The 7,716-nt window shown below is 38.4% G+C and overlaps 1 long non-coding RNA gene across 2 annotated transcripts in view; it reads left to right on the forward strand.

The window, feature by feature from the left end:
- LOC106958909 (uncharacterized) overlaps positions 1 to 5,054 on the forward strand; it is a 58,799-nt gene extending 53,745 nt beyond the window's left edge. The window contains exon 5 of one of the 2 annotated variants that reach the window (XR_001427246.1): positions 3,730 to 5,054. This is a non-coding gene — a long non-coding RNA (uncharacterized LOC106958909). The remainder of the gene's footprint in view (positions 1 to 3,729) is intronic. The other variant, XR_001427245.1, reaches the window with a different exon arrangement.
- The last annotated feature ends 2,662 nt before the right edge of the window (positions 5,055 to 7,716 follow it).

Below are 7,716 nucleotides of genomic sequence, written 5' to 3' on the forward strand. Positions count from 1 at the left end.
CATTACAATAACAAAAAGTTTTAACAGCTATTAAAACTGTCTGTTACTGGTTTTCCAGTGAGAGAGCATAAATAAATATCAATAAATTAGAAAAAAAAAAGATTAAATGCATTTACTGTGTGCAGTTGGTGATAAAAATACTTCTCTTTGAAACTCCTTTGCAAACATACAAAATCTTACCAAGTGTTTTTGTCTAGTTTCTAGTGCAAATATATTGAATTAATACAGAATTTAAACAACTTAAAATAAATATTTCAGCAAGATAAAAAAAGCTTATTTTGACTTTAGTTACTGTTTATATTGATACACAAATGCTAGTTCCACTGGTAGTTTTTCACTTAAAACATGAAACATGTATTGCTACAAGTGAGAAGATCTGCCAGTGGAACTAGTACTTTTAAATCTATATTCAATCAGTCAATCTAGTTTATTTATATAGCACATTCAGCAGCATGACAGTTCGAAGTGTTTTACATTGTGAAAACATAAAAACATCATAAGCACATTATACTGTCAACAATTTTGAAACCAGTAATATACATTGCGTTTTGTTGAGTGCCATTGTTAAAATCATCAATACACATCAAATATGTTCATCAGTGTTCCATTTATTAGAGTTCAAAGGTCATTCTAAACAGGTAGATTTTAGTTTTAATCTAAAGGACCTCAGTGTTTCAGCTGTTTTAATGTTTTCTGGAACTTTGTTCCAGATTTGTAGTACATATTCAAGAATTAATTACTAAAAACAATCTCATATATCTTACTGAAAACCAACTTTTAAGTTAGTTTTATCTGTTTTTTATGTGTTAAAGTAGTTGCACTGGAAACTAGTTGAAGCCCGTCCCCGTTGGGAACACAGTGATCCAGCTGATCAGTGTCTCTGTCCCACTGAGCCCAGACGCTGCAGAAGTGGATGCAAAAAAGAATAAAAAAACAACCAAAAAATCACATAAGAGCAGGTAAACAAAGTGAGAAGGAGAAAAGTGGATGAAGCTGAGGAGACAAACACAGGAAGAGCTGAAAGAAAGAAGTGTCTCTCTGAGTCAGCAGGTTTAGGTGAAGTCTGATTAAACGAGGTAGGAAACCACTTGGGGTAGTAAATAACGGAGGTGTCAAAATGTTGCTTAATGACCTGGATATCTACTGCATAAAATATGTATCTGCAGATCTATGCAGAAGCCGCATTTTTCCCGTTGATTCTTTAATGTGTGTGTGTGTGGGGGGGCTTAATGTTTAAAACAACTTAGTGCAAAAACACAAGTTCGCTGGTAAGGTAAACTTGACAGAATACAGTATTCTGTGGAATGCCACAGCCATTATTGTTTCATGGTTGTGAGAAGGAAAATGTCTTGAAGCAGCATGTGAAAAAGTTTGAATCTATCAATTGGAGCATTAAAATGTGATTACAAACAGCTGAATTAGTATAAGTGAATGTTTACTGAGATGTTAGTTGTAGTCTTAACGTTTCTGTTAAAAAAAGAAACAAATTTAATAATTTTTTTTAAATTTTTCATCTTATAAAAATTCCAGCATTCAATCATACACCTCTCACTGCCCTAAGGTGGGTACATCAGTAACGTAGATGCACATTCTCCAACCTGTAGGTGGCAGTAATGTTCTGCTACCGCTAAGTAAAAGCTCAGGAGCTAACATTAGCTCCTGTGAGCTAATGTTAGCTAACATTAGCTAACTTTAGCTATGATAGCAGACCAGTACAAGGCCTTCAGGTAATAAGTCTGCGTCTGACGTGACTTAAGTTCATGAGTCTAGTCGTAGACTCAATCATCAGACTAAATTTATTTGAATTTAATGTAAACTATTGCTATATGAATAAAATGCAAACATGATATGTTAGTCATGTCCCACCACTACATTTTGTCTGAAATTTATTGCTTTACCATATTTTAATTTCAGAAACAATCTATTCATGACATATGCTTTTCACATTTACATAATTTTTTTTGATGTATGAAAATCAAAAAGATTTTCATAAAGTACAAATTCAGGTGCATACATCACTTTTTTTTTACTGCAATCTTTGCATAACTTCTGATGAGATCTGCATAAAGATCCAAATCTTCATCCCTGGCATTAGAAACAAAAATACTCAGACCAATGTTTGCTGGTAGGAGTTGACATCCCATTGGAATCAAGATAAAAAGAAATCCACATTATCGAAATGCAATTAAAGTAAAGGTGAAAGATTTTCCCAAAATATTTGCAGTTTTCTTTTCTTTGAGAATATTTAGTTTTTATTTATTTTTTACTCAGCTTTCCAGCTCCTGGTTGAAATTAATGGAAAAAGAGTCAGAGCAAAGGGAGACAAGCGTGGAAAACTCATTCAATCACACCATGCTTATTGGTTTTTAGGGTGGAAAGCGGTAATGGGCGTGCAGGAAACTGGCTTCTACTTTACCATATCTAAAAATTTCTGTATTTCTAGTCCATATGGATACACTTCAAACTGATTTTAAAATCCTTCACTTTGGAAAGTGTTCTAATAAATCGTTTTTTTTGTTGTTGTTTTTTTTGTTTTTTGTTTTTTTGTTTTTTTTGTCCTTCAACTACTCTGCATTTGAACAAGTAAAGCAAAAACAGCAGGGGAAAAAAACTATCAGTTCTGATATGTGTCCATATGTGGACAGGGGCCTTAGGGGATTTTGAAGAATATCAAGTCACCAGTGATGGAACCGTTTTGAACTTAGTGGGTTTTTATTGGTATCAAAGAGGTAAAATCCAGTGTTTTCTGTCAGGATATACTGTCAGAAAAAAAGATTGGACTACCATCACTTGAATCATATTCAATGATCTGCTTTCCTGAAGTGAATGAATCTTCTTAAGGGCAGACAGAGAGTCTGCGTAGTGTAGCTCTAAACTGAGCTGTTAGTGGAACAATGCAGCAACATTTGAGTAGTGTGAGTATTTATTCTTTTGTGTGTCATTTACAGTGTGTTAAAGTTGGTAATGTTGGGGAGTTTTCAACTGATGGAAAAAAAGCTCTGCCTAGCTGATGATCAAATTATGTAAGCTTCAGCATCAGATGTGTTGAAGGGTAAGTGACCCTAAAATGGAGAAGACAGGCAGAGACAGTGGATGGATAGATGGAGGGTTTTCTTGTTACCTTGACCCTCTGTACAAACAGTTCCTTAACTGTTTAGTCAATGACCTTACACTCTGGTAAAAAAAAAAAAATGCTTTTTTGTCTCATTGCAGAGTTTGTATAGCAATAAGGGAGAACATAAAGATGTATAAAGAGAATGTCTTTCATTTTAAAATTTATTTCACTACCACAATTTACAGCCGGTCTACTCTCTGGATTTTATTTTGCTCATTCTTTTTTTTTTAAATATCCGTTATTTGGAACCCTAACCCCTATAACCCCTACGCAGTCAGTCACACTTTGAAAATGTACGATGAATGGATACTAAATGTTCAAATAAACAGTGCCGTGGTTAAAGCAGTTTAAGATTTGAACATGCTCATGGAGTTATGTCAGCTCATATTGTATTATGTTTTGCATTAAAACAAGGAAGAGAATGTATGAAACACTGAAAACCACCAGGTTTTCTGTCTGGGGAAGGAAAAGCCCTTCCAGATGAGGAGGGTCCTACAAACTGTGTGTTGTGTGTTGAAAGAAACGGCGACAATGATGATGAACTCAGCACTCCCCTTGTTCTCTCCTTCTCTCTTTCTCTCTCTATCTCTCTCTCCTCTCTCTCTCTCTTGCAGGGCTCTCTGTGCAGCGGCGACTAGAGCGGAGCTGAAGCTGAAGCGGGCTTAACCGGGCTAAGTACTCTGTCTGAGGAACAACCCCCTCCCAACGTCTGAGGTGACTGTCTGAGGTGACTCAGGGCTTTGAGGGAAGAGAAAGGGAGGAAGTGGAAGAGAGAAAAATGTGTGTGTGTGTGGTGGAGGGATTTGAGCTAACTTGAATATTTGTTATTATTGTTCACATGAATGGAGGAATTTTAAGTGCGGGAAACAGGAAGGAAAGACGACAGACAATGAACAGAACGCAGAATGATGAGGAGAGGAGAAGTTACAATGTTGGTTACTCACTTTACCATGCACTGTGTATGTGTGCATGTGTGTGTGTGTGTGTGTGTGTGTGTGTGTTGGGAGGGGAGCAGAGGGGTGACGGTTACAATAAGGCAGAGGCTGATTGTATTACATATTCATCACACAGACATAACACACACACACACCCCACACACACGAGTCAGCTTTAAGTGGACATACAGACGGACCTCATGAGCATATCTACAGATAATTCCTGTTTAATCTCATTAGTCCTCCAATGTAGTAGTTTGTTTGTGTTTAACCGTAGACAAGCAGTGCCTTTCATTGCTGTGCACTGAACTTAACGCTGATACGCACATCTGTTTGACGCGAGCTAAAATAAAGATGGGAGTCCAGAAAAGTAGAAAGAGAGAGAAGTGTGGCAGATGGAACCTTTAACATCCTGACACGGTTATCCGTCTGACAGAGCAAAGTGGAACCCCCTGCAGGCCCACGCCTCCAGGCTCCGGTACTCTCCAAGGATGCAAGGTTAGTTCACCCAGCAGCTATTTCTTGTGGAGCTGTGGAATTGCCTTTGACAGAGCACTGGGAATATCTAGCCAAGGTGCGGATGAACATGTTGCGTTCGTCTGTTAATAGCAAGGTCTCGTATGTTATTTTGGTTGATTGAGATGACGGTTCTTCTCACATCTGACTATCTCAGTTACTCTTTTTTTCCCACAGTTTGGGTATAATGATAGATGCATGTGCCCGGGCATGTGGCTGCGTGCGGTCGTAAATTTAGACATTATGACAAAAAAAGAAATGCGTGAATAATTTAAAACCTCCCTAATTTTTCTTATGCCATTCTTCAGATTCCAACTGCATTGCTGTGAGAAAAGCATATGTTGGAGAGTTCAGGAGGATTTTGTACGGTGCCTGTGAACTGTGAGTGATGGCAACCAGCCGACTGCTCTCTCTCCCGTCTAACCGTGCGAGAGTCCCACGCGCCCAGTTCCCTTTCTCAGAACTAACACCGCGGCGAATTGAAACAAAAAAGGTCACATATTTTATTTATGTGTCAAAAGTGTGGTGAAAGAAGGGCATGGGGGGTGGGGGGAGACGGAGCAGAGTGTATCACTCTATCTGTTGGCTGGTATCATTCCATCTGTGCAGATCAATTCTCCCAGACAGGGAGAGATGAGATAGGAGCTTCTACACGAAGGAGGGAGGGAAGGAAGAAATGCTAGTGATATTGATTTATCAAAGAAGTATAGCGTTGCGTGATTTGCTTAAATGTCCACAAAAAGCCAAGCTGTCAGAGCTGGGTATGCATTTGGCCACACAGATGTGCAATTGTGGATTTTCTCCTGTGACTAGATGTATACGACATACAAATGCATCTAAAACCATCTGTTGTACAGTGACGATTTGACATGGCATTCCTAAAGCCCTTCCACCAAAACATTGTTGCTAACCTTGTAGCTCCCATGACCTTAACATTTTCTTATGACGACGTGGGAAAAATTGTGCAATCTTTGAAAAGATATAAAATATAACAAAGCACAAAAATCTGCCTGACTGGCTGGAATTCCTGTATTTCAAGAATGACTCTACTGCAACATTGTACTCCGTTGGCTCAAGGAGTCTCCCGGTTATTCTGTCGGTCTCATCCCCTCCTGAATAAGTCCTGGGGAGCTCCTCAGCGCTCCGCGACTTATACACCTGGCACAAGGACAGGGAGTGGAGGCAGAAATGAGATTAAAGCGCAGTTAAAGAAAACTGTAGAAAAGAGCAGAGAGAGTGTGCACGGGGCCATAAAAGGGATAGTTTAACCATTGATCGAGAGCAGTGGTGGAAATGGCAGCAGTAAATCAATTTTATCTTGGAGCAGCTAAAGAGTGTTTTCTAATGAGGTTAATGCCACGTAATGGCTAAATTCCTCTGGTTAAAAGATGCCCTCAAGGTGGTGACGAGAGATAGATGTCGCCTTGGAAAGCTTAACACCTCGCTGTTCAGCAACAAGCCGAGGGAGGCCCTTTTTTTTTTTTCCTCCCAGGCAGTTTGTGCCTTAAATCACATTATTCCTTCATCCCTGCAACTCGTCTTAACATCAAATAGACGCTGGTTAACCTGGACTAGCCATTCACAATAACTCTATTTATCTTGTCCCCAGTTTTTATCTAAGAATTACAGCATTTACCACAAGTAATAGACAATGTTGTATGTCAACACAAAAAAAAAAAAATCGTTTCTGGAAACCCAGTCATCACCTTGGTGCTAGACGGCCCACTGTGAGGAATGTCATACTGGAATGTGCCGACGAAACCGACTGACAGAGCAGTAACAGCTTATTAATCCAGGCCACTTTTGGAAGGTAGAGCTTAGTATGTTTTAAAACAGTCGCGTTGAGGCAGTTTGGAGATGCATGTAAACACTGCAGCTACATCCATGTGTACACAGGGTTAAAACCAGAGAACCAGAAAGTGACATGCTAACAACAATGTAGAGTAAAGCTTGAAACGGCCCAGCTGGCAGGTTCTGAGCTCTGCCTGAGTTGTTACTTATTCAGCCCACTGAAGTTCACATCCATCTGAGGTTTGGAGGTTAAAAGGTTCAGTAGAAAAGTTATGACCAGTAATATTCGCAATACATTTGAAATGAGATATTTATATACTCTGTATCTATATTCTTTTTTTTTTCTCACTTAAACTTAAACTTTCCCTGTTTTAAGTCAGCTAAGGTTAACCAGATGACTTTTATTGGTTAAATACATGATTGAAAAATAATGCTTTATTATTATGTTCTTCAAAATTAAAAGTTTAAAACATTTTCTTAATATTTTTCAAAATTTCTTTTTAAAGTTCAATGCACAATATTTTGATGGGATTTTGTCACATTCCTTGTAACAGAACTGGTGTAGCTGAAATGCATTTTCAGCTCGGCCCTTTGCCTTTTATGGGACAGAGATCAGGACTGTGTGATGGCAACTCCAGAACATTAGTTCTTGAGTCACTTTGTAACTAATTTGGCAGAATATTTAGGGTCATTGTCCATTTGGAAGACACATTTGTGCTTAAGCTTTACCTTGCTGTCCAATGTCTTCAGGTTTTTTTTGTTAAATACTGAGATATAATGTTCTCTCCTCATGATGACATTTTTAGATTTTTAGAAGTTCACTGGTCCCTCCATGATGCAGCTACCCCCATGCTTTGTGGCTGGGATGGTATTACCGCCACTGAAAAAATTAAATATGCCTTCCACTAACTAGTTAGATCCCTTTGCCAACTTATTGCCAATATTAGATCAAACTAGAAGTTTTTCAATTGAATATGAGATTTAAAGTACAATAGTAATTCTTTTTTCTATGAAGTGTGTCAGATATTCCTATAGGGGAGAAGAAAAAAGTAAAAAAAACCAAAATGCTACTATCTCCATAACAAACATTTGCGTAGTGCTGTAAACCCAAAAAGACAAGCCGCCATCATGTCATTTTCTCAAAGACTCCAGACCTTCATCTATTCAAACTTAAAAGTTTCTTCGTAGCCCTGCATGATTATAGGAGGCTTCAGTAAAGGCATACCAGTTCTTAGCCGTTGACAGTTAGGAAATTAAATGGGTGGGTGAGTTTTCAGCAGTTCAAGAGTGTTGGTTCTAAACTAGAGCTTGTCTCAAGGTAATTACAGTGTGTAAAATGCAAACACAATACCAGCGTCA

This window comes from Poecilia latipinna, unplaced genomic scaffold, assembly GCF_001443285.1.
Source record: "Poecilia latipinna isolate Pla-1442-1.1 unplaced genomic scaffold, P_latipinna-1.0 Scaffold1028, whole genome shotgun sequence".
NCBI lineage: Eukaryota > Metazoa > Chordata > Actinopteri > Cyprinodontiformes > Poeciliidae > Poecilia > Poecilia latipinna.